The sequence below is a fragment of the Triturus cristatus genome, chromosome 3_2 (assembly GCF_964204655.1).
Source record: "Triturus cristatus chromosome 3_2, aTriCri1.1, whole genome shotgun sequence".
NCBI lineage: Eukaryota > Metazoa > Chordata > Amphibia > Caudata > Salamandridae > Triturus > Triturus cristatus.
The window spans coordinates 764,949,781-764,975,032 of record NC_140584.1 but is presented as its reverse complement, the minus strand read 5'-3'; positions in this window follow the sequence as shown (position 1 = coordinate 764,975,032).

Here is a 25,252-nt window from a genome sequence, read left to right as displayed (position 1 = left end):
CCTGAAGTGGTCCACCAACAAGACCTGCCTTTCTCCCCGCCTATCCTTGTTTTGTTTCCCTATTTTCCCCTAGCGTGTCCTCCGTACTCTAGAGTCTGATAGAGACGGAGGGACGTGGGGGACGACTGAGGACTTCGCTCCAGGATTCCTGACGCTCCTGTAGAACATACTCAGCGATCCTTACAGAACGCTAAGCCTAAAACAGTGGGTTCTGCCCGAGCGTCATGGAACTAGGAATAGTTATGCTTGCAGATGTTGCTGGTATGTTAGGCAACTTGCAGGCGGAAACTCAGGCTTTGTCAGCCAGAATAGACACCCTCCAGCAACGACATGAGTCGGCGGCTACGGGGGGGAGAGCAGAAGCAGCAACCCCAGTGATACAAGTCACTACCCTACTTCCATCCCTTTAGCTCCCCCAGAGAGGTTCTCTGGAGATGCTTCTCGGTGTGCCGCCTTCCTTAGTCACTGCCAGTTGCATTTTTCTTGTAAAGCCACTTGCTTCCCAACAGATCAGGCCCGGGTTGCCTTGATGGTGTCATACCTTAGTGGAGCGGCCGCAGACTGGGCCATACCCTTGGTAGACCGTGACGACCCTCTATTGTACAATTACCCTGCCTTTAAAAGGGAGTTCCGCAAATTGTTTGACAGACATATGTATACACACTCCGCTGATACGGAATTGTTGGCCTTAAAACAGGGTAGTCATGACCTGGTGTCCTATATTACTTTGTTTCAAAGACTGGTGGTTGAGTCCAATTGGCCGGAGGAAAAGCGTGGTACGTTGTTTTATAGGGGGTTGCGCGACGATTTGAAGGACACCCTTTCACAGATAGTGGACCTACCCGCGGCTTGTACGGAGCTGATAGAGCTGGTGGTTAAGATTGAACACCGTATCCAAGAAAGGAAGCAAGAGAAGGGCAAAGGGGAACCACGATACGTCCCTGCCAAGGAAAAGAAAGTAGAGTCCGTTAAGAGTCTTGAAGAAAGTGAGCCTATGCAGATAAGCATAGTGAGAGGGCCGTTAACACCAGAGGAGAGGCAAGGAAGAAGATCCAATGGGCTCTGTCTATACTGCGGAAAGGCTGGTCATTTCCTGCGGTCATGCCCGATCAAACCGACTCTATCTAAGAGTTCGGGAAACTAGAAAGCCTGGGATGCGTGGAGACGGGAATCCTGGGCAATTCTGGACTAACAGTCTCCTCCTCGGAACACGACATAAAACCTATCAATCACCTATATGTGTCAGCTTAGCTCTCCGTGGAACAACTAGGTCTATATGTAGCCATCATGATTGATTCAGGGGCCTCTGGGAACTTTATGGATGAGGATTGGGCAAGATGCAATTTAATACCCTGTGCCAAGAAAGACGTGTCCAATAAGGTTATTACCATAGACGGCAGCTCTCTCGTTTCAGGGCCAGTAACCCACAGGACAGTTAGTCTCCACATGCACATAGACCCTGACCATCAAGAAGATATTGAATTTGATTTAATCCGTTCACCACAGATACCAGTCCTCTTAGGCATCCCATGGTTGCAGACACATAACCCTATCATTGACTGGCAGGAAGCTACACTCACGTTTCGTCAGGTTACACACCTTGATTCTAGGATAGCAGTCGCTCAATCGATACTCGATGCAGACCTGAAGGATCCTGTACCTGAGTTGCCTTCCTGTTACAGAGACTTGTACTCGGTTTTCGACCCCAAAGAGGCGGAAGTCCTTCCCCCGCATAGGGTGTACGACTGTCGGATAGATCTAGAGACAGGAGCCAGAATACCGTGCAGTAGGGTTTATGCCCTCACTGAAAAAGAAAACATATACCTCAGGGAATATCTAGATACTATGTTGGAGAAAGGGTTCATCAGGCCTTCTAGATCTCCTGCCTTTTCATCTTTGTTTTTTATTCCTAAGCGTGAAGGGGGTCTTCGGTGTTGTATCGATTACAGGAGATTAAATAATATCACTATTAAGAACCGATATCCCTTGCCTCTGATTGCCTCTCTCCTTGACAGAATACGCAATGCTAAGTTTTTCACCAAGCTAGACCTGCTCGGCGCCTACCATTTAGTGCGTGTCAAGGAGGGAGACGAGTGGAAGACTGCCTTCTGCACTAAATACGGGTTATTTAGTAATGCCCTTTGGGCTTTGTAACGCTCCCGCTGCATTTCAATTCTTCATAAACGAAGTACTCTGGGATATGCTTGATTTACATGTCATCGCCTATATTGACGATTTGTTGATTTACTCTCCATCTATGTCTGAACATGTAGGCCACGTCCGAAAGGTGTTGGAGCGCTTACGCAATAACAACCTTTATTGCAAATTGGAAAAATGCACCTTCCATACACAGGAAGTGCCGTTTTTGGGCTTTATTGTTTCGCCTCACGGACTCAGTATGGATCCTGTCAAAGTCAAGGCCGTTCTCTCTTGGCCGGCACCTGGTACTGTCAAAGAACTACAGAGCTTCCTGGGTTTTGCCAATTTTTATAGGCGTTTTATCCAGAAATATTCCGAATTGGCGCATCCCATTACTGCCCTCTTGCGAAAGGGAGTTCCGTATGTATGGTCGGCGGAAGCGGAAGCATCCTTTCAGCGCTTGAAGGCGGCCTTCACACGCGCACCTGTTTTACGACATCCGGATCCAGCCTTGCCCTTTGTGGTGGAGGTGGACGCCTCTCAGGTGGCAGTGGGAGGGTTTCTGAGTCAAACTGATCTAGTGAGCGGCGAGTGCCACCCAGTAGCTTATTTCTCCCACAAGTTCACTCCTGCGGAATATACCTATGCGGTAGGAGACAAAGATCTCCTGGCAATAAAAAAGGCTTTTGAGGAGTGGAGGCAGTATCTCCTAGGCACCCGTTATCCAGCTGTAGTATACACAGACCATCGCAACCTCCAATATCTTAAGTCGGCCAAAGCCCTGTCCATGAGACAACTGGTCTCAATTCTTCTGCGAATATGAATTCACTATACAGTACCGCCCAGGGAGTAGAAACGGTAAAGCAGATGCCCTATCCCGGCTGGGATTTCAGCAACCTGAAGAGCCAGTAGACACACCCTCTGTCATCCCCAGCGAGTTCATCAAAGGAGGGGTAATCACGGAGGAAAGCTTTAGGGATCAGATTAAGCGGGGTCAACTCTCAGCGAACATGCATGACATCGTAGGGTCGAATGAATCAGTCACTAAAGATGGTTGTGTTTGCGTTCAAGGAGGAGTGGTGTTGCCCACTCCAAGCTTACAAGCCCAGGTATTGGACTGGTATCATTCACACCCCATGTCAGGGCATCCGGGAATAAAGAAGACTACCAAGGTCATACGTGAGCGGTTTTGGTGGCCCACTATGCTGAAGGACATAGAGCAGTATGTGAGAGCGTGTCATGTATGTGCCCAAACCAAGGTATCCCATCAGAATCCCGTGGGCCTGCTTCTACCACTCGCCTCTCCACCTGGCCCGTGGCATACCGTATCCCTCGACTTTATAGTGGAACTACCGGTAACAAAACGAATTAATATTACCTTGCTTGTGGTGGTGGATCATTTCACGAAGACTGCTCATTTTGTCCCTTTGACTGGGTTGCCCACGGCATCAGAATTGGCCTCCATATTCTTGCAACAGGTTGTCCGCCTCCACGGTTTCCTTTCTGTCTTGGTCTCAGATAGGGGGGCCCAATTTGTGTCTCGGTTCTGGAAGTACTTATGTGCCATGCTGCAGATCGATGTTCGACTATCTTCTAGTCATCATCCGCAGTCAGATGGCCAAACCGAGAAAGTTAATCAGTGCTTCGAGCAATATGTGAGGAATCAAGCCCTGCACTCCTTAGCAGATTGGGATGAATGGGTATGGGTGGCGGAAATTTCGTATAACAACAGCCCGCATTCTTCCATCAACCATACCCCTTTCTTTTGTTCTCACGGTTTCCACCCCAAGTTCTTACCTGTAGGGATCCCTATTGACAGCCCAACTCCTGCTGCCAATGATTTGGTACTAAAGCTACAAGACATACATAAGAAAACATTGGTAGACCTAGACTTGGCCAAGGTGAGATACAAGGAGGGGGCAGATTTACACAGGAGGTTGGAGCCTATTTATACTCCCGGGGATAAGATGTGGCTTTCCACAAAACACATAGCGCTCAGTGGTCCACGCAAGTTCAACCCCAAATACATCGGTCCTTACAAGATACTTAAGGTGGTCAATCCGGTGGCTGTGAAGCTTGAACTACCTGCTTCCTTTTGAATCCATCCAGTATTTCATGTATCATTGGTAAAACCTGTTGAACCAGGCAATAAGATCCCTAAGAAGCCTACTCCTGCTACCATCCAAGATAGTGACGAATATGAAGTTGAGGCCGTAGTAGACTCTCGCACCGTGGGTAGATCTCTCCAATATCTGCTGCATTGGAAAGGCTATGGGGTGGAGGAACGCACCTGGGAGTCTGCTTGTGATGTGCATGCTCCCCGGTTAGTACGGCTGTTTCATCAAAGATACCCAAATAAACCCAAGCCAAGGGGAGAGCATTGTGGGGGGAGTGTGCTGTCATGCCCCGCGGCCATGCCCCTGAGATGCGGATGAGTATTTAAGGTGCGAAGGGCGTGCTAACGCTGCTTAGCGTTCTTGCACATAGCCCCATTTCCGTCCCCTGGTGTTTGCCTGACTTCCGGTTAGTTCGTGTTTCCTGCTTCTGGTTGCAGACGATTCGAAGTAAACGAGTGCTGGCGTACTCGTTGTCCCTTGTCTGGCGTGGCGTTTCCGTGCTTACAGAAGCGGCAACAGTAGCCGCGCGATTCCTTCTGGTTGGTGTGACTTTACCCGACTGAATTCCCCGTTACCAAGTAAGGTCTCGGAGTCCGTATCTATTCCTATGGTGTTTCCATAGGTCCAGTTACACATGTTGTTCTTTTATGTGGACTCCTTGGGTTGAACCTTGCATTGGCATTCTGTTGTGTTTAATAGTGGAGCCTGCAGTTAAGGCGGCTCTCGGTCATTGACAGGCCGGAGTGGTATCTGTTTCTGGTGTTGTTTATTCTTTCATATTACTTATCCTTGGATATAACGAACTTCCCTTGAATAAGAAAGGCATTTCCCAATCTTTATCCTGCACTACGTTTCCTTATACGTATTGTAGGTGGTGTTAACTAGCGTGGACCATCAAGCACCATTGTAGGTTACAGCATTTCATTATAGAAGACAAGGTAATCTTTATTCGTAACAATTGAGATCAGGTGGGGGACAAGTATCATTTATGAATTCCTGACCCATTACTATCTGTTCCCTTCAGCCCTAATGTAAACCAATCACCTTAGGAGAGTAGTAGAAGAAGACGTCATTTAGCCTCCCTCCCAGTTCGCTTGGATACTTACGGGGTGAGCTAGGTACCTTCACAGGTTACACACATTCGCAGAGGGATTGCTTGTTGTTACACTTGTGTCTTATCATAGGATTTTCTTGTAGAGTGAGGCACAGATATTCATGCTGAGAGTTCCAAGAGAGGTGAAAGAAAATTGTGGTAGGTTTACCTAATCTCGAGGGTCCAAACATTTGAGGTCATTGGAAATTGATGCACATTAACAAAGACTTTGTTTTACAGCTGGGTGTTCCTGCCTTTAACCCTGAAGTGGTCCACCAACAAGACCTGCCTTTCTCCCCGCCTATCCTTGTTTTGTTTCCCTGTTTTCCCCTAGCGTGTCCTCCGTACTCTAGAGTCTGATAGAGTCGGAGAGACGTGGGGGACGACTGAGGACTTCGCTCCAGGATTCCTGACGCTCCTGTAGAACATACTCAGCGATCCTTACAGTCTCGAGCCATAAAGCGTTGATTCTGGAGGTAGAGGACCTGATGGGTAATAAACAATTTTATAAGTGGACATTTGACAGGAAACTCCTGGTAAATATTGAATACATCAAACACATTGAGAAGTGGACACAGGAGTTTCTTGATATTATTAGATATTGCACATCAACGGGTATGGTCTGGGATTGCCCTCAAGGCTGGTTTGAGGGGGGAAACTATAAGTGTTGTTGCTTGTGTAAGGAGAAAACTTATGGCTATGAATGAAATGCAATTAGAAGAACTGGCTGATGCTGAGGAAGAGCATGTGGAACAGATTGCACAAGGACATGGGGGGTGCAAATACAGCTTCAGATTATCTATTTAAAAACCAAAATGGTTGGCTTGCCCAAAGATCAGCTGAGGAATTTCAGACACATAAAAATGATTTATATGAGTATGGAAAGACTGTTGGGAGAAGGTTGGCACTTCGTACATAGCAGAAAATATCTAGGAGCTTGTTAACATCAATAAAGAAAGATGGACCAATTTATACAGAACCAAGGGATATACTCCACGTGTTCAAGGGTTACTGTCAACAATTATATAAGGAAGATTGTGGGGCATCCCTAGACATAGCTCAAGTAGTATAAGCGATGGAGCTAAGCACCATTTTAGATCAACCCAGTAATAAAAAATCTACCCTCAGGGAAAGCAGCTGGCCCATATAAAATACCGCCAGAAGTGTATAAAGTGCTTCAAACTAGGCCTGGGCGGCAAATTCCGTTCCGCTCGCGGAATTTGCGTAATTTCGCGTTCCGCGGAGAAAGCGGAATTACTCAAAAGTCTGCTTTCCGCGATTTCGCGAAATTTTTGCTTGTTCGCGATCTCAAAATGCATGTTCGCGAGATATTTCTCCTCGAGCACGCAAACAGCTATTGCGAACAGGAAAAAAGCATCGCGAACAAGCAATTCCGCGTGTTCGCGGAATTTCTGCGTGTTCGCGGAGATTTTTTACCGTTTCGCGGAGATTTGCGTAACGCGATTCCGCAAATTCCGCCCACCCCTACTTCAAACCCAGCTAGCTCCCATACTGCTGTACTTGTTTTTGGGGATCCAACATAATGGTGTTCTACCAGAGTCCTGGCAGGGCACGGATATAATTATATTCCCGAAAAAGGGTAAACCCCCAGACAATCTGGCATCATATAGGCCTATCTCTTTGATCAATGCCGATCTGAAGATCTACTCTGTTGGCCATTCGATTGGGGAGGATTATTGGTCATCTGGTTTCGCCGTGGCAACATGGCTTTATTCCTGGCCAGGGAACAACGGACCATTTTGAAATATTCCATATAGGTACCCCAATATAGGCCCAGGTAACACCCCAACCATTTACCTATATTCGTCCCTACATTACATACAGATGCTAGGACTGACCCTTTAGCTAGTTATAGTATCGCTTACAGAATGTGGGGCTTTCCCTGAATAATAGCCTCATAAATTATGCATGAGGTTCCTTGGATTTTTGGAAACACAGCAGGACTACCATCTCCTGCATAATAACTATTTACAAGCTTCATTCCCGACATCATCCTATATCCCACAATGACACAGCAAGGTAGAACCCCTGAGGATACCTTTGGATATATAAACATCTCATCTTGCTGAGCTAGTCAGAGGAGATCATGACTTCCATGCCGAATCACTGACTTGAGATGCTGAGGTTCCTGCATGCAGATACTCCAGCTCACAGTGGTCCAGCATCCCTTGCAAGGTGTCCAACTTGAGACCAAGACAGGGTCCCACAGTCTCATACTTCAGGGAATGGGGTTGACTTTATCCTAGAGGGATTCTTGGCTTCAACCTACACACATGCTAGGTACACATTTTTTGTTTAAATTGTTTTTTATTAAAGAATGACATCACATTATAATGCTGAATATAACAGTCATTACAATCTCATTATAACATTATACTTTACGTAGTAGTCAATATTAACAGCATATCGACAATCTGTAATTTAAGTTCTGTATCATATCATTGTGTGAGCAACACCACATAATAACAATCACTGTTGTTCCCCACATTTGATTGCCATTTGACATATTTTCTTATGTGGCCCCTGTTGTAATGACAGACCTCAAACAGAGGAGCAATATTTTAATCTTACTATTCCACTGGTTACATTTTATAAACCTAGCATTAACATAAACCCCCTTATTTACCCACCCACCTCCCCCCTTGTAGACTCTGTAAGAACTTTACCTAGTTAGATGGTACACTTAGATACATCTATTTAGGGTAGCATTGTAGGATTACACATTTTATTATCATGTATTCTATATACTTGCATATATTCATGGTTATAGCAAGATGGTAGTAATCTACCATCCTTTTACCTTTTCTTTTTGGTGCTTCTAATAATTTATATCTGTTTCTGTCTATTGTTTGTATCAGCATACCTATTTTACACCAGAATGACAAATGTTCAATAAATGCTTATTGAAAAACATCCATACGGTGCCCGCCATGGCAGCACAAATACTGAAAAAAATCCATATAGTTTATTCTGTGTATCTCTCAGAGACAAAGTGAGCAAGAGTGACTGAGCAAAAGTATTGCACTGTTTACACAGTCCTGAGGGATCAGGTTTGTCATGTTCAATAGTTGCCAAGAACTATTCTCTCCTTGGTAAGAGGAGTTCTAGTGGCACTGTGAGCTAGCTGGTACACTGGCCAACATACCCAGTGGCGGTGTCTGGAATCAGTTTGGACACCAGTCCTTCATCTATTTTCTAAAAGCGCAGATCTTATATAGGTTAATAAGAACTACACAACAGTATTATAGGCCATCTGGTTTCGTCCTGGCAGCATGGCTTTATTCCTGGCCAGGGAATGATGGACCATTTAAGACGGGCCATAACTTTATTTGACATCGTAGCCGAGACAGGGGGACAGATGGCCAGGATCCTCCTTGATGCAGAGAAGGCATTTGATTGGGTGTAATGGAGATTTTTATGGGGATGTTGTAATTAAAGGGCTTGGGGCCCGAGATGATCACAGCTATAAAAGCTATGTATTACAACTCACGGGCACAGTAGCAGTTAATGGGAGAGGCATCTGACAATGTAGTTTTGTCAAGGGGGACTAGGCAGGGATGTTTCTGCTCTCCTATCCTGTTTGCGCTTTATATAAACCCAATGATAGAAAAGATCTTGAATAATCAAGGGATAAGTCTGATCATCAGCAACTGGTTTGAGACCAAGTCTTTAGCGTATGCTGATGATATACCCATCGTTACCACTAATCCTGAGGGAGCAATCCAGGAAGTTGTAACTATGGCCAAAAGGTCCGGGCAAGCTTCAGGATATTCCCTTAACGAAGGGAAAACACAAGTTATCTGTACTGAAAACATGGTCTTTAACGATACACAGCGGGTTGTTTCTGCTGTGTACTTGGGATTTAGAATAAGCTCAAAGGTAGATACTATAGGGAGGATTAATTTTGAGCCATTGATAAGCACTATAGCTACAGACTTGAAATGTAGAAATGGGCTGCATTTGACGGTTATTGGTAGAAGTAATGTCTTAAAGATGACTATGCTTCCCAGGATTTTATACCTTTTTTGGTCAATGCCGGTAGCAATAGATCCATTTTTACGAACAGTGGATTCCATCTTCATTAATTTTATATGGCAATAAGGGAAAGTGAGGCGGTCTATGAAATATCTTTCACTCCCACATGGTCGTGGGGGGCTGTCTGCACCAAATATTACATTCTACTACTGGGCTACAGTTCTACAGCAAATGCGCACCTTATTCACCAGTGGCAGCGATGAACAGACAAATCAGGGAAACAAGCCCCCCTATCAATATATGAACTTCCTCTTGGAAAAAGAGTGGATGGGCAATTACTGGGGAAGCTAGAGCAGAGCTATTACAAAAAAAGTCTGCTTTAAGGTGCTCTACAATGCTTGGAGTGTATGGAATAAGCTTTGCAGGGCCAGGAGGACTCCTAAGGTTTCTCATTATTCACCCTTGTGGTGATACTCCCTTTTCCTCCCCACTTCCATGATGCCATGGAAAGGCAGCGGGAACAGCTGGAGCTGACAACGGTAGGAGACGTCTATTCATCAGACGAGCTTCGTTCTTTTGCCTTATTACAAGTTCGCAATTCCTGACAGTCATTATTTTAAATATATGCAAATCGGGTAACACTTAACCAAATTAAGGTCAGCTTTATATTTTGAAAAAATACCTATTATAGAGGCAATTGTGCGGGCTGATTGCCAACTAAAAAATATCTATGGGGTATTACTATATACCTTGCCTGATGATATGGAAAAAACAGAGGAAATCTGGGCAAGGAAACTAGGCAATTCTGGCCTTAACAAACCTAAAGGCGCAGCACTATAAAATGCTCTTTGATTTGTGCATTACCTCGCCAAACTGTTTCACTGGTGTAAAAGGCCTGAGGACAAATGCCCTAGGTGTGGGGACAGGGCAGCTACATTAATGCATATGTTTTATGATTGTATTAGACTGCTCCCTTTAAAAAACGGCATTTTTGGGAGGGGCTGCTTGGGTGTAAGATTTCTCTGCTCTCCACATTGATGATGTTGGGCCATGATAGCAGTACTGGATTGGATGCTGCCCAGTCGTATTTTGTATTGGTCTGTGCAGCTGTAGCCAGGATACTAATTGCCGCAAGATGGAAAGATTCAGAGCCCCCCATGTTTCAGCTATGGCTAATCCAGCTCTCAGGGATCTACAACCAGGAGGCCGCATCCTTTGCTTGCAGGGGTAGTAAGGCAAGGAAGCTGGGAGCTAGAATCTGGGAACCGATTATGAGCTTGAATAACAATACCGACCATCTAGCCAATCAAAAAGTATTTGGATGAAATTAATATGTATATATATTTTTGTATGAAACTTGATATTATAAAGTATGACAATGAAACAGAAATAATATGCTGTTTCTATATCAGTTGTACAAATAACATGTATTTGCATTTGGTATGAACTAACATGTATTAACGCTATTCATCTTTGTAATATTTGTAATATGGACCTCTCTGGGTAAACAAATAAAATAAATACATTTAAAAAAAATGAGATTTTTCCTAAAAGTGCCTTAGGTGTCACTCAATAGAGGATGTTTTTCTTCCAAACAATGTAGAGCTCTCAAGGCATTCAATCTTTTTGGATAGGGGTGATGGAAGCCTATGAGAGATGCTGGTTCGGTAATTACACCTATCTCCCAAATCGACTATCCTTCATGCCTTAGAAGACATGATGTAAAGAGATATGTTAAATGTGTTTTAAACTTGACATAGCTTGGCCCTCAAGGTCGGCTGGCATCATCCTGTTGATAATTGGCTCAGGTGCATTTGCAGGTGTATGATATTAATAACACTCATCCACGAAGCCAGGGGTGAACTTGTAAACACATAAATACATGGGGTCCCCAGCAGGCAGAGTTTGGTCACATGTTATATTGGTTCCTACACTGCATACTGATTAATAGGTAGGTTGAGGGAATGAGAATTCCAAGAGCATTATGTAAGACCATTGTGGGAACTTTACGGCTGCCTTCCACAAAGTTACAGGCAGCTACAACCGAACGTCGAAGTTACTTCCTGCCCCACTCACCACTGCCAAGGCTTGTTGGTCAGCAGTCCAGCAACTGACCACTGCATTCGGCACTGCACCTAGAGAGGAATCCATCCGATATTCACCTGACATCAACAGTAGCCTGTTGTTGTGTTTTTGCTTCTTTTTCCCCTGCAGCACTGTTTCAGCAGTAATAGCAGCTCCCCAGCAGGCTCCGTTCAGCATCAGGAACACCCAGGAGAACACTGCACTCAGGCTCCTTGGGCCACATAAAATTGAATTGACTGTCGTGGCTTGGTCCTGGGACCTGCATTACCTGCACCCTGCAAGGTTACATTGCAACTCATCCGTAAAGTTATGAGCCAAACCCTCCTCCTTTTGTTAATTTGAAATAAGAATGGTCAGAGTACTTAAATAAGTACAGTTTTTTGTTTTATTTGTTACAGCATAAAACGCTCTTCTTCAGGTATTCCAACAATCAAGTCCTATCCTTTCTTGTTTATTTGTTGTGTTGTTTCCTTCTTCACACTGAACAGAGCTAATAGCCGACACGTGTTGCACCCGGTGGCTAAAATTGGGCCAGGACTTTTTCAAGGCTGGAAAAAGATATTAGTTAAGCAGTATCAGGTTTCTATCAAGATCTCAGTGTTGACCACAAGCACCCAGTGGGATGTGGGATAAATAAACGTGATATTCGAAAAACAATGACACTATAAAAGTGCTCAGAGAAATATGAAAAAAGGAAGTGAAAGTGCTCCCAATAATGAACAGAAGAGAATTTTTTCTCTATTTAGAAGAGATTACTAGGTACTAGATAGTAATTTTGTTTATACTGTATGAGAAGCCGAGACAGGTTTCAGAAGAGAGGCAACCTATGTGACATTTTAGTGTTCGTTAGCAAGCTTTTGTATTAAAACATACTTTCGTCCACAGGAGGGTGACTAAGGCCTACCCGTGATAAATCCATAGCATGCTGTTTTCTAGATAGTATTCATGCTTCAGTAAAACTAATACAAGGGTTCAAAGCACATTTTTCATATCAAATATATACCTTAAAATTCCAAATAAAGGCACATCATGTTAGTATTGACGTCTTATGTTCAGTAATACTTCACAATAAAGAAGCGCAGATGTCTAAACAGAAAAAAGCTGAAAAAGGACAGATGTAGGTCCTAACATCATTGATGATTTATAAACTATTTGTTTCGTTCTGACCTAAGCGAGAAAGGCATATACACTTGGTTTATTATACCAACGATATCAAACATTAAGGGAAAAACCAGAGAGTCGATATATTTACGGTCTGGTTTGTAAGCTATTCATTGCGTTCTGACCTAGGCACGAAAGATATTTACTACCCCAGATTGGTTTGTACATGTTTTACACGGACAAAAAGCGAAAGCCTAAGAAGCCTGATATTTGTCTTACTATCACGCGTTTGAGGGTGAAAGAATATTAATTCATTCCCGGACCTCACGGCGCAGAGCCTGTTAGTGTGGTGAAAGCTCACGCCTTATTTCGGAAAACCGAGTATAGTAACCTCAGAAAAGACCGCAATGCGCTGTACTCTTCTTTTCTTTTATTAACGGGGAACACAAGGAGGAGCGTTAACGGTTTTCTCTAAAAGTGCTATTAAGTGCAGTGGGCGGTATTTCAGGGACAAACCCTCGAAACGCTTACTTTTAGTCTCTTCGCATCAGGCGGAATCCCGGGGTAATCCCAGCACGGTTCTTCCCATTCAAGAGAGTGCGTGCAACCCTAAGTGAAGGAAACGTCATGACACATGAATTATTGTAACAAAGGAACAAGATGCCCCGACACTTAAGTGCATATCCTTTAATTTTACCTTAAGGAAAGGCCCAACGTTGTTAAAAATATGGGAAGTTCCCCTTTTTTTCCGAGGCAGTAAATAGATAATGGGTTTATGCAGACATAAGAAGGAGAGAGGAACTCTGGTATTTCTTACCACAGCCTTTTTGTAGAAGTGCAATGGACGTAAAGAGTGTAGGATAGTTCTCATAGGTCATTGCAGATTCTTGAAATCCCATGAATCCAATTCAACATTATTATTATTATGCCAAGTCTTGGCCCATGTCAGTGAACATTCGTAGGTTAATTACGCATTATCAGCTATATGTTTCTTGCCTGAGTCTCCACAGGGCAGGGACCTGCTCCGTAGGAGCAGCAGCGTCTGCTCTCCAATTTTGGCTCCGGATCTAGGGGCATATTAACAAAAACCTCGTTAAAATATCGCCGTTTTAGCGGCAAGAAACTGCCTCTAAAACGGCGATAATGGGCTTGGTAATGTGCGTTATAGAATTCCAATAGAAGCCCAGGTTAGATGTGCAAGGTTCTTGCCAATATGCCCCAAGTGGGGCATTTGGGCTTCAATGTCTGAGTCTTGAAGACTGATCGTGAAAAAAGTAGCTTGAAGCCCTTAGAGAACAATGTAAGCCACTGAATCAGCTCAAAACTCGCAATTCTTATTGGTCACAGTCATCAAGTGTTCCTATTGGAAAATATACTTTGCTTTCAAATTTGCATTATTCCAAGTTCTTAAGCGAGTGCTCCAGCAAAGATGATTTAAAGGCATTGACCCGGCTGTGGCCCTCACCTGTGACTAGCTACTTCTTAAGAGAACATTGCATTCTAAAGTCTTATTCTGGAGAGCAGATATAAAGACCTTAAACACTGCCACCAAAATGATATTGTCTGGGCTTTGGGCTTCACCTTATCTGTCCCAGAATGTTTAAAGCCACCTAGCCTTCTTTACTAAAAACTACTCGCTGAGCCAATCAAAAGTTACAAATTAATTTACATATCTTGCAAACAACTGCTTCGTGTTCAATAATTCCTTCTAGAGTTATGTAATTTTATTCCTGAAATGACACCACATCTGCAGTCACGTAGGAAGTTTCACAGCCCTGCCCCCCATGATGCGCCAAATCAGCCCATAGGTGCATTTAGGTTCATTTAGGACAGTATTTGTGTTCCAAAAGAAATTACTTAAGCCTTTAATAAATACAACTTGTAGGTGATCTAATACTGCCCATGTAAAATGACAATTACTTTTCACTCCAATTCCTCTTATTTTCAATTGTATTATATTATATTATTATATTACAATATATTATATTATTTTATATTATATTATATTATATTATACTATATTATATTACATTATATTGTATTCTATTGTATATGATATGACATTATATTACATTATATCATATTACATATTATATTATAATATATTACATTGTATTCTGCAATCTCTGTATAAAATCCTCTCTCTAATTTATTTATAATAGGCGATTTGTGACACATTTGGACTCCTGAAATTGCATAGCCATTCAACTGTAATAACTTATTTCCATTGAGTTCTGAGGTCACAATGTCTGCTGCCAGAAACAGCCGCAGGGGAGTAAAATAGGTCAACAAAACGTGGCTTTTTATTTATTTTGCTCTGTTTTTCAAATTATAAAGTGCTAAGCGGAACGGAAATATCAATGGCAAAAAGTTTATTTTTTTAACTTCTAATTATAGAAAAGTAAAAATTGACTTGAATTAGACTGATTTTATTATTTTTTTACAACAAATTTCTAAGAGGGTTTTTGTGTTTACTTTTATAGTAGAGATTTTATTTTCATTTTTCATGTTTTCAAAAATGATTTCTCTTTCATATGAAAGTGTATACAGCAAGCATTTAAGTTGTTTGAATGAAAGGTGATGGTATGACCACGTACTTTAAGGAGTAAAGTACTCTCTGCTGTACATTATAAGGATTGTGCAAGTCATCTCAGAGTTCAGTAACCATTTCTGCCTCATTCCTTTATATGGTCATGGAAATCCTCATTGACTTGCAATATCCTTATAATGTATGGCAGTGGGTACGTTATCCCAATTATATTATGTTATATTATATTATATTATATTATATTATATTATATTATATTATATTATATTATATTATATTATATTATATTATATTATATTATATTATATTAATCTGGATCAGAGGGTCTCATGGCAGATGGGCATACAGGGCCCTAATTGTAACAACTTGGGTATTTTGCCACTGCTGTTTTTGGAGCCCATACTGCAGCCCATCCAACTGAGAACAGGAAGCTCCTTTTAGCATTTTACTCTTAGAGTAGACAGAGCAGTTCAAGACAACATATGGGGTTATACTACAGAAATAAGGTTTAGAGCTCAGTAATGCAACAAAGAACACTCAAGAAATTACTGTATAATCAATGCTCTTTCTTATAAAAAGAAAAGTAATTCAATGCACCCACTAATTCCTATCACTATGTACAAATTACCAAATATATACAGAATGGCCAGTAGAAATAGCTATAGAGCCACCCTATAAAGTGCCTAACAACTAACATGTCCCACAGATCTGGTAACCCTCAAAAGGTACCCTGGTCCTCTGTTGGTTTGCACACAAGCAGTCACTGAACCCTAAAAACACAATACCCCCTCATGGGAGTATTGCAGCATGTGACCTGCACTATACCAGTAGAGGACGAGGGCAGGAGGGAAGGGGGGGGCTGTCATTATTGTGCACCTCTGCCTCCTGCTACTCCTACTTGTATCTGTGTGTATTGGGAAGGGCAGAGAGTAAATGAGTGCTTCCTGCCCACTCTTACAATAAGACATGCAGGCAGGATAGCAGGAAGTGTGAGGATTCCAGCTCTGCCACTGGCACCAGGTAGCACGTGCGGGAAAGTAGGGAACCAATCAGTCCACTAAGGTCTAGGATCCCTTGTGACTCATGCGCATGCCCCCCCTCAAAAAAAGGTAAGATGCAGACCAGCGAGCCTGTTAAAGAAAATTGATTAATCAAATGCTCAGGTTATGTTTGTTATCCAGTATGCAAAAATATTAGTTCAAAACCAAAATGTACCTGCAGTCCACATATTAAAACTCTTTGAAAAGAGAAACAGAAAACCAACAGAAGGAGCAAGTAATCTTTTGTGGCCTAATTTTACCTGAAATATATCGCCTGATGACAAAAGTACACTCTAGAGGAACTAGCAGTGGTTTGTAAAATTTGAATATTTGTCTTGAGGTACCCAGGAGGGCTGGATCACTGAGATGGGCTGCATCATTGCTGGTCACACAAAGAGTAGAGGGGGTTAAAGCTATGATGGCAGAAGATCTTTCCTCTTTATTCAGTTGTTCTTGCAGATTTGATTTTTTTGTAATGATCTTCATTGTGTGAGTTTTTGCAGTTAATTTCCTGTTGTGTTAAAAGTAGATGGAAGACTTATATGTTGCATTTTGTCGAAAACTGAAACTATATTGATGTCCATTGTTGACAATGAATCACTGTATGTCTTTTTAATGTCAAGAAAGGTGGTTCTATCCTGAAGTGTTTCAATACTGATTGCAATGTTTTACCTCTCTAAGTATGCTTCCATGTATTGTTTTGACAACTTCACAAAGCCTGTAGGCCTCCCATTTGTTAAATGTAATCCCCATGTTGTTTTAGCATCATGGGATATTATTTGTAGGATTAAAGGTTTGTTGGTGTGCAGACCAATAAATGTGCATTATTCGCCAGATGGTTCAAGGTGCATGTAGATGATTGCCAACCTGCAGAATATGTTATTAAGGTGTTCCCCTATTGGTTGTGTAGCCATTTATAGGTTGTCATTATTTGCATTTCCAGTTGAAAGTATGTATATGTTAATTTGTAGGCCTGGGTGTAAATATAGTTATGTTAGCATAATTGGAGAAATTTTGGTAATTTCTCATAGAAAATACCAACGTTGTGTCTTTTTGCCACATTGTGTGATTTTGGGGAGAAAGTTTGTCAAGAGGTGCACCTTTAAGTCATTTTTTTAATGAGCATGCCATTTCAGGTATATATTTTACCCATGCGGACCATTCTTGTCATTTTTAAAGGCAAAACTACAAGTGCAAATTCATGAAGCAGTGTTTTGAATATGTATGGCAGATCCTTTAACATAGGCTGTTAACAAACATTCCAGGCAGTTTTTTTGTCAGCTCAGATAGTTCGGGCAATTTTTGAGCACAAAACTGCAAATACAGTTGTGAGCTGCAGTGTTTTGAATGTAAGTGACTATAAATGAACTCAAAATTTAATTTTTCAGATATATTTTTACACAAATGGTCATTCAGATTATTTTCTAAGAGCAAGGTGCATTTCATGTAATTTTGCGTAATTTTTGAGTAATTTAGTGCAACTATGCTACAGTAAATTATGCAAGTTTTATTCAGTCCTATTAATTTGTGTGTGGGATTTAATAGTGTGTGTGATAAATCATTTTTTATATGACAGAACATTTACTGGACTGCTATTTGTTAAGCATTGCTTTTTGCATGGCGGAGTTCTGAGTCTGTAGCCTACAGCACATTTCTTAAGTAAGTCTTGGGCCACACTGCCTTGCTACCCTGGAGTTAAGTGATAAAACAGACTGCTTGGTTTTCAAGGTATGTCATGTCCTAGGCTGGGTACTTAGGTGCAAGACCCAGTACAGTGTGGTGATATTCAAGAATGCCAGGTACTAACCGGTGTTACTTTTAACAATCTAAACAAAGGAAAGTTCTCAAGGGTTCCATGTTTCATAAGTAAGTACATACAGTTCACCTATCCAGGTCATCCCGGCTGATGATATACCTCCATAGAAAAATGTTGTCAAGAGATTTTCATTCTTGATTTGTGTTTTTGGCGCATTAGAGAAGTAATTTAGGTTGGGTAAACCCAGCTGATCCAAGCCAAATTTTCCTGGATGGTATTTTCAAAAACACCAGTTGTGTTGCAGTGATGATGTTTATATTTCTGGAACCATGTGACCTATATACTTCATTTTGGTGCTAAAACATAGGTTTTGGCTCTCAAGTAAACTTACAGAGACAGAAAATAACCCCACAGATCAATCCTTCTGCCATCTATAATAGGGGAAAAAGATACATATATAGAAATGAAACAAATAATATTGGTTTGTAATCCTTTTATGTATACACCAAACAATGTTTATAGTTTGGATATGAAAAAAAATAATGTTCATCACTCCTATTTTTAACACATTTTCATAGTTCACTTTATTTGTTTCAGCAATGGTACTTTTGCAGAATGTTGATCATTTGAGAAGAGTGTATCAACAGGGACATATTTTTGTAGGTCAAGTTGTCAAGTACATGTAGTGTATGTTCTGTGGATAGAGGCTCTAGAAATTTCATAGGTTTTAGCACCCCTTCAATATCTTCCTAAACAAATCCACACAGCACATAGTTCTTTATCCAACACATTTTCTGATCACGTATAACGCTCTTTTAATGTGTCCACACACAGAATATGATGTCGGTAGAAGGTTACTTAGCAGGACTGATCTTGTGAACTTCCTGTACGAAGATCATCAAATGTGTAACAGTTCAAATTAGTTTTCCACAGATGCACAAGGTATTTTTCTACATCTTTGAAGTCACATTCCTCTTCAGTCTCAGCATATCCTTTTAGAAATGTCACTGTTTCAAGCTCAAAGCTTTGTTCCAATTTTGCTCATGGTGTCATCACCCTTAAGAATTTGTCTCTTGAAATAAACATTGGTCATCTCTGGGTCAAGATTCTTGTACAGAATATGAAGTGGGATTAAGTGTCTTTTCTTGCCTGTTCCATAAAGTATCCATAACTATGACAGTCCTTGACTTATGAACATTGCAACAAATATAAGTAGCACAATAATAATATTTTGAACAACCCACTCAATTTTATATTAAGTTCTTGAACAATATAGCCCATACCTTTTGAATTTTTATTACCTACTGGTGGTCGCCAGTAGGTAGTTATTGTTAGGACCTTGTTTCTGTTGAAAAAGCGTTTTTTCCTTTACCAAAATCATTGGTGTCATATGATGCAGGGTCTGCAAGTCCGGCTGATGTGCTTTGTTTAATTAGGACCCCAGGTAGACCAGGTCCCCGGGGCAAAAATTTAAATAGATGTGCTGACCTGACTGGGCCCCCACAGCCCTGGGGACCACCACCACCCCAGGGTGATATTCATTGTAGGCAGAGGGCCACGTGGGCCCCTCAGCTCTGAGAACCACCTCCTCCCCGGGACATACTTTATTTAAATGCGGGGGTCCGTTGCGGGCCCCTGGGACTACCACCTGTCCCCAGGACCAATAAGGAGCAATGGAACTGGGGAGCAATAATATTAGTATTTTTCTCGTGATAGGAGTCGCTACCATATTGCGGTTCTCAGTGCGTCCCCCAGTGTAATGGCGCGGTCGATTTGCAGATTCACCGTAAAATAAATAATTAAATATTATATAATTCAGAAGGTATTGTTGCATTTGTGAACTTTTTTTTAGAGAGCTAGTGAAATTGAAGTTAATAATCACGTTAAATTTGATAGAGTTAGAAATAATATAAAAGTAGAAATTAAAAGGTAAACTTGAAAAGTGTATTGTAATGTAATACATAAAATTTGTGCTTTTGCTTTACGAATTTGTGACGGGTTTGTGAATCGGGAAAATATTTAAAAAGTATGCGTATGTTGAAAAATAAATAAGTTCAACTATTGGGTTATAGGGTGGCTCTACCAAGAGCCGTTGTTTTCATTATGACTTTGGTAGAGCTACATGGAAGTGTAGATGCACAGCTCAAGGTTTTTGAGAAACACTCTGTTTCCTTCATCAGTGAACTGAACACCATCACTTCTGTCGATGTCATGCATATCAAAACGTAGATTGTTGTTATAGATGGGGCCCATCCTATGGTCTCTGAGGTAAGCAGAAACACCTTTATTGACATTCTTACTTGCCTTTTCAATCTGTGGACAGAATTGATTTGACCACTCTCATTTATGTCTTTGGCATATATCAGCGTAAACAAAGACAGTTTGAGGGAAAAGTAACATCAACTGTGCAAAGGTGTCTTTCATTCGGATCTACAGCCCTACCCCAGTCAATGTGCGTAGGTCATTGCCACCACAGTGCACAATCATGAGGTTAGGGGGTTGGATATGCAAAAATGTTTAAACCAAAGGCATCAGGTGGTGCCACTTTAATCCTCTCTGTGCAAACCATTTAATATCCACATTTTGTCAATACCTCTATGTTCAGCATACCTTTTGCCTGTGAAAACATAGCTGTGGCCTACTATCCATACTGTAAGCATTTTGAAGGGATGTGTGGAAAGAATCAAAAGACGTCTGTAGCTGAGTAAGTCAGTTGGTAGAGTGAGAGTTATGTAAAATGGTGGCGATGGCGCTGTTTTAGAAAAAGCAGATAACTGGTTAGTTGGTCATAAACATTGTGTACTTAAAAAATAGGATGCATGTTACTTTCCTGAAGAAGCATGTTTCTGATTGGTTATTGAAAAATGTTTGAAAAGTAAGTAGATAGGATAAGATAATATTTTGCAAAAGTCAACTAGATCTGCTGTTTGCATTTGTAAGCTAGTGTGCTGAACTTGAATGTATTGTGAGCTTGCGGCCTTCTGGTACAGTTTAATGCTGCAGAAAGTGTTACTATGGAAACTAGCATTAAACAGAATAGGGGAAGAGTTGAAACGTAACTGTTGTTTTAAAATATGAAATGTTAACTTTTATATAAGTGATATGCTACTAAAGTAGGTTTCCCAAATCAGTACTATGTTTAGAAGTAGTGTTTTGGTAAAAAATAATACTAATATGATTGGAAATAGGTTTTTTAACTCCCATAAGGGTTCGCGGCACCATCGCGATGCTACATTGCGGCACCGCGATGTAGTCACGGCTCCTGTAAATTACAGAACTGACATGGGCTTTTTCAGCAGAGACTAATAAAGGGTTAATATGTTTAACACATAGAAATGGGTTTCAGAATTTGAAATGATGAAGGAACCATTTTGATTTGTTACATTTATTTGTGTGCAGAAAGAGAGGGAAAGTTTGCTATTACAGGTTTTACCTTGTTGAGAGTGGTGCATTACATTTAATGTGTGAAAAAGAAAATATGTTATGAGTTTCTGATATTTCATTCTCTGCAATACTATTTGAGAGGTGAGTTACAAATGTGGAAGTTGTGTTATGTATTGTGTAGTCGTACTTCAGTCTTTGTAGTGATATTTTTAACTTTGAAAAGCATTATTTTGTAAAGTTTGTAAATTATTAGAGAAGTGTGATGTTTGAAATATGTTACCAAATGTATGAAAGTGTATTGTAGCTTGTTTTATTGTACTGAAATAAAGATTGAAATAGGTTATGCATAGTAATATGTATGCTTCCTGAGTCTCTAATGAAAGTAGTACATAAAACTGGTATTTAATTTATATTCACAGATGTATTAAACTATATCGCAGTCTATATAACTCTATACCCATGTTTCCTCTATTATGATCAGAAAGGAATACATGCACATTCTTCTATATAAATCTAAAGAGTATGCGGTCTGAAATACAGATATTCAAGTTTTTCTATGTTTCTTTTTATGTATCATGTCACTAGCCAAAGACACAGACATTCCAATGCATATATTCATAAATATGGTGAGACAGTGACATGGGACGAATTGCTGTTTTAAATTTTGGTAAGCCCAACATTCTTAGGAGTTGGTGAAAACTGAAGCTGCGAACGAAAAATGAGGTTTAAGACATGTTGGCAGAGGGATTAGTGATTAAGGTACCTTGTATGAGTCTCTGGAAAGGTACACTTGAAGTATGCCTTATACATTTTGGTGACTGCTTCAAATGGGAAAAGCAGTTTGTGAAGTTTAAAAGTGTATGTGGTCTTGTGACTGAGGTATGTCTCTATGCTTACATGTATTTTCACACGTGTTTTGCATCTGAAGATGCTAGATGTGTGAAACACAGGTAAATAACTATGTTTCTTTAGTGCATGGTGCCATGGGGCAAAAGGGTGTGGCGCTGCAGCCAGGGTGACTGACTCTGGAATCTGGGGATCATGGTTTGATCCCTGGCACCGGTGGCACATTAGCCCAGCAACATGTGACTCTGGGCAATAGCTTGCTTAATCTTCCCAACGGTCCCGAGCGCATAGAGATCCTTACGGGTGATTGTTTGCGCTTTACAAATGTGGATTATTATTATTATTATTAGCAAAAGGCACAGCCACATGCATGCATGCTTTCAGGAACATGGTGAAACTCACAACAGCAACATGGTAAGGATTGCTGTTTTAAATTTTGTAGCTCTAACATTCTGAGCAGTCATTGAAAAATAAAGGTACAGGGGAAAAGTGAGGTTTAAAAGATGTTAGCAGAGGGATCAGTGATTACGGTACTTTTTTATGAATCTTTGGAAAGGTATACTTGAAGTAGGATGCATAAATGTAGCTCTCATTTTTATATGGAAAGTGCACTGAGTCAAGTTTAAAGGTCTGTGTGCTCTTGTGACCGAGATATGTGTCAATTTGTATATGAATTCTCAAATGGGTTATGCATCTGAAAATGGTAGACATTTGAAACACAGGTATACAACTATTTGTATGTTTTTTATGTATGATGCCACTAGCAAAAGGCAAAGACACATGCATGCATGGTTTCAGGAATATGGTGAGACGCACAACAGTGACATGGGAAGGATTAGTGCTTTACATTTCTGGTTCTTTCTGTACTTGTCTTGCCTATTTGTGCACTCGGTTGCTTTTTTTAGCAGTTCTGCTAGCTCTTTCTGCATTTTTGTTGCTTGTTTTTGCACTCATTTTGCCTCTTTCTGCACCATTCTCTCCTTTTTTTTCACCTCTGTTGACGGTTTGTGCACCTCTCTTTTCTCTTTCTGCATCCTCCCTTACCTCTTTCGACACCTCTCTTGCCAGTTTCTGCACCTCTCTTACCCCTTTTTGCACCTCTCTTGTTCCTCTCTTACCTTTTTCTGTAGCTCTTTGCCTCTAGCTGCACCTCTCTTGCCTTTTTCTGTACCTCTTGCTTCTTTTCACACTCCTCTTGCCTCTTTCTACACCCTTCCTCCCTTTCTGTACCTTGGTTGCCTGTTTGTGCACCTCTCTTGCCTCTATGTGCATCCCGTTTACCTCTTTCTGCACCTCTTTTGTCACTTTCCACAATTCTTGCCTCTTTATTTCATTTTTGTTGCCTCTTTTGACACTTCTCTTGCTTCTTTTCTGTACCTCTTTGGTTCTTTCCGCACCTCATTTGTTTGTTTCTGCATTCCACTTGATTCTTTTTGAGTTCTCTTGTTTCTTTGTACACATCTTTTGCCTTTTTCTGTACCTCCTTTACCACTTTCTGTACCTCTCTTGACAATTTCTGTACACCTCTTTCTACACTTCTCTTGTCCATTTTTACACCTCTCTTGCCAATTTCTGTACGTCTCTTGCTTCTTTCTTCACACCTATAGGCCATGTTTACACCTCTTTTGCCATTATTGCATCTATGTTGTTTCTTTCTACACTCGTCTAGCCTCTTTTTCCACCCTTCTTCCCTCTTTCTGTACCGCTGTTGCCTCTTTCTGCAGCTCCCTTACCTCTTTCTGCACCTCTGTGGACCAATTTCTGCACCTTTATTGCTTCTTTTTTTTATGTCTTGTCTTTTTCTGAACCTCTCTTGCCTTTTTCTGCAGGGCTTTTCCTCTTTCTGCACCTCTCTTGCCTTTTTCTGCACCTTTGTTGCAACTTTGTACACTCTTTTTGCCACTGGCTGCACTCTTATTGCCTGTTTCTGCTCCTCTGATGTTTGTTTGTGCAACTCTATTGGTTCTTTCTGAATCACTGTTGCCTCTTTCTGTACCTCTCTTGGCACTTTCTGCACTTCTTTTGCCTCTTTCTGCAATTTTCTTGTCTCTTTCAACACTTCTGCTAGTTCTTTTTGCACATCAGTGTCTTGTTTCTGCAGCTCACTTGTCTCTTTCTGCAATCTTTTTCCCTCTTTCTGGACCTCATTTTCCTCTTTGCTCACCTTCTTTGCCTGTTCCTGTACTGTTTTTGTTGTTTTTGTACCTCTGTTTGTTCTTTCTGTACTTGTTTGCTTCTTTCTGCACTTGTCTCTGTTCTTTGTGTACCTGTCTTGCCTCTTAAGGCATCTCTCTTCACTGTTTCTCTACCTCTCTTGCCTCTTTCTGCTGCTGTCTTGCCTCTTTCTACACCTCTCTTGCCTCTTTCTGCACTTCTCTCGCCTCTTTCTGCACCTCACTTGCCTCATTCTCTACGTTTCTTGCTTCTTTTTGTACTTCTGTTGTTTCTTTCTAAATCTCCATTACCTCTTTTTGTATCTCTCTTTTCTCTTTCTGTACCTCTCTTGCTTCTTTCTGTATGTGTCTTGTCCCCCTTATCAGAACTATTGCCTTTTTTGCATCTCTGTAGCTTCTTTGTGCACTCCTCTTGCCTCCTTTTGTACCTCTGTTGCCTGTATCTGTACCTCTGTTGCCAGTTTGTGCACCTCTCTTGCCTCTTTCCGCACCCCTCTTCCCTCTTTTTGCACCTCGTTCACCTGTTTCAGCACCTCTCTTGCCAATTTCTATACCTATTTTGCTTCTTTTTGCACATCTCTTGTCCCTTTCTGAACCTCTTTTGCCTTTTTCTGTATCTCTTTCCCTCTTTCTGCACCTCTCTTGCCTTTTGTGCTCCTCTGTTGCTTCTTTCTGCACTATTCTTGCCTCTTTCTTCTCCCTTCTTCCCTCTCTTTTCAATTCTGTTGCCTCTTTCTGCACATCTTTTCCCTCTTTCTTCATATTTATTCCCATTTCTACAACTCTCTTGCCTTTTTCTGCACCCAAATTCTCTTTTGCACCTCACTTACCACTCACTGCATCTCTCTTGCCTCTTTGTGCACTTCTCTTGCATATTTGTGCACCTCTCTTGCTCTTTTGTGCACCCCATTATTGCACTTCTGTTGCCTTTTTCTGCACTTTTCACATTTTTCTGTAGCTTTATTGCTTCTTT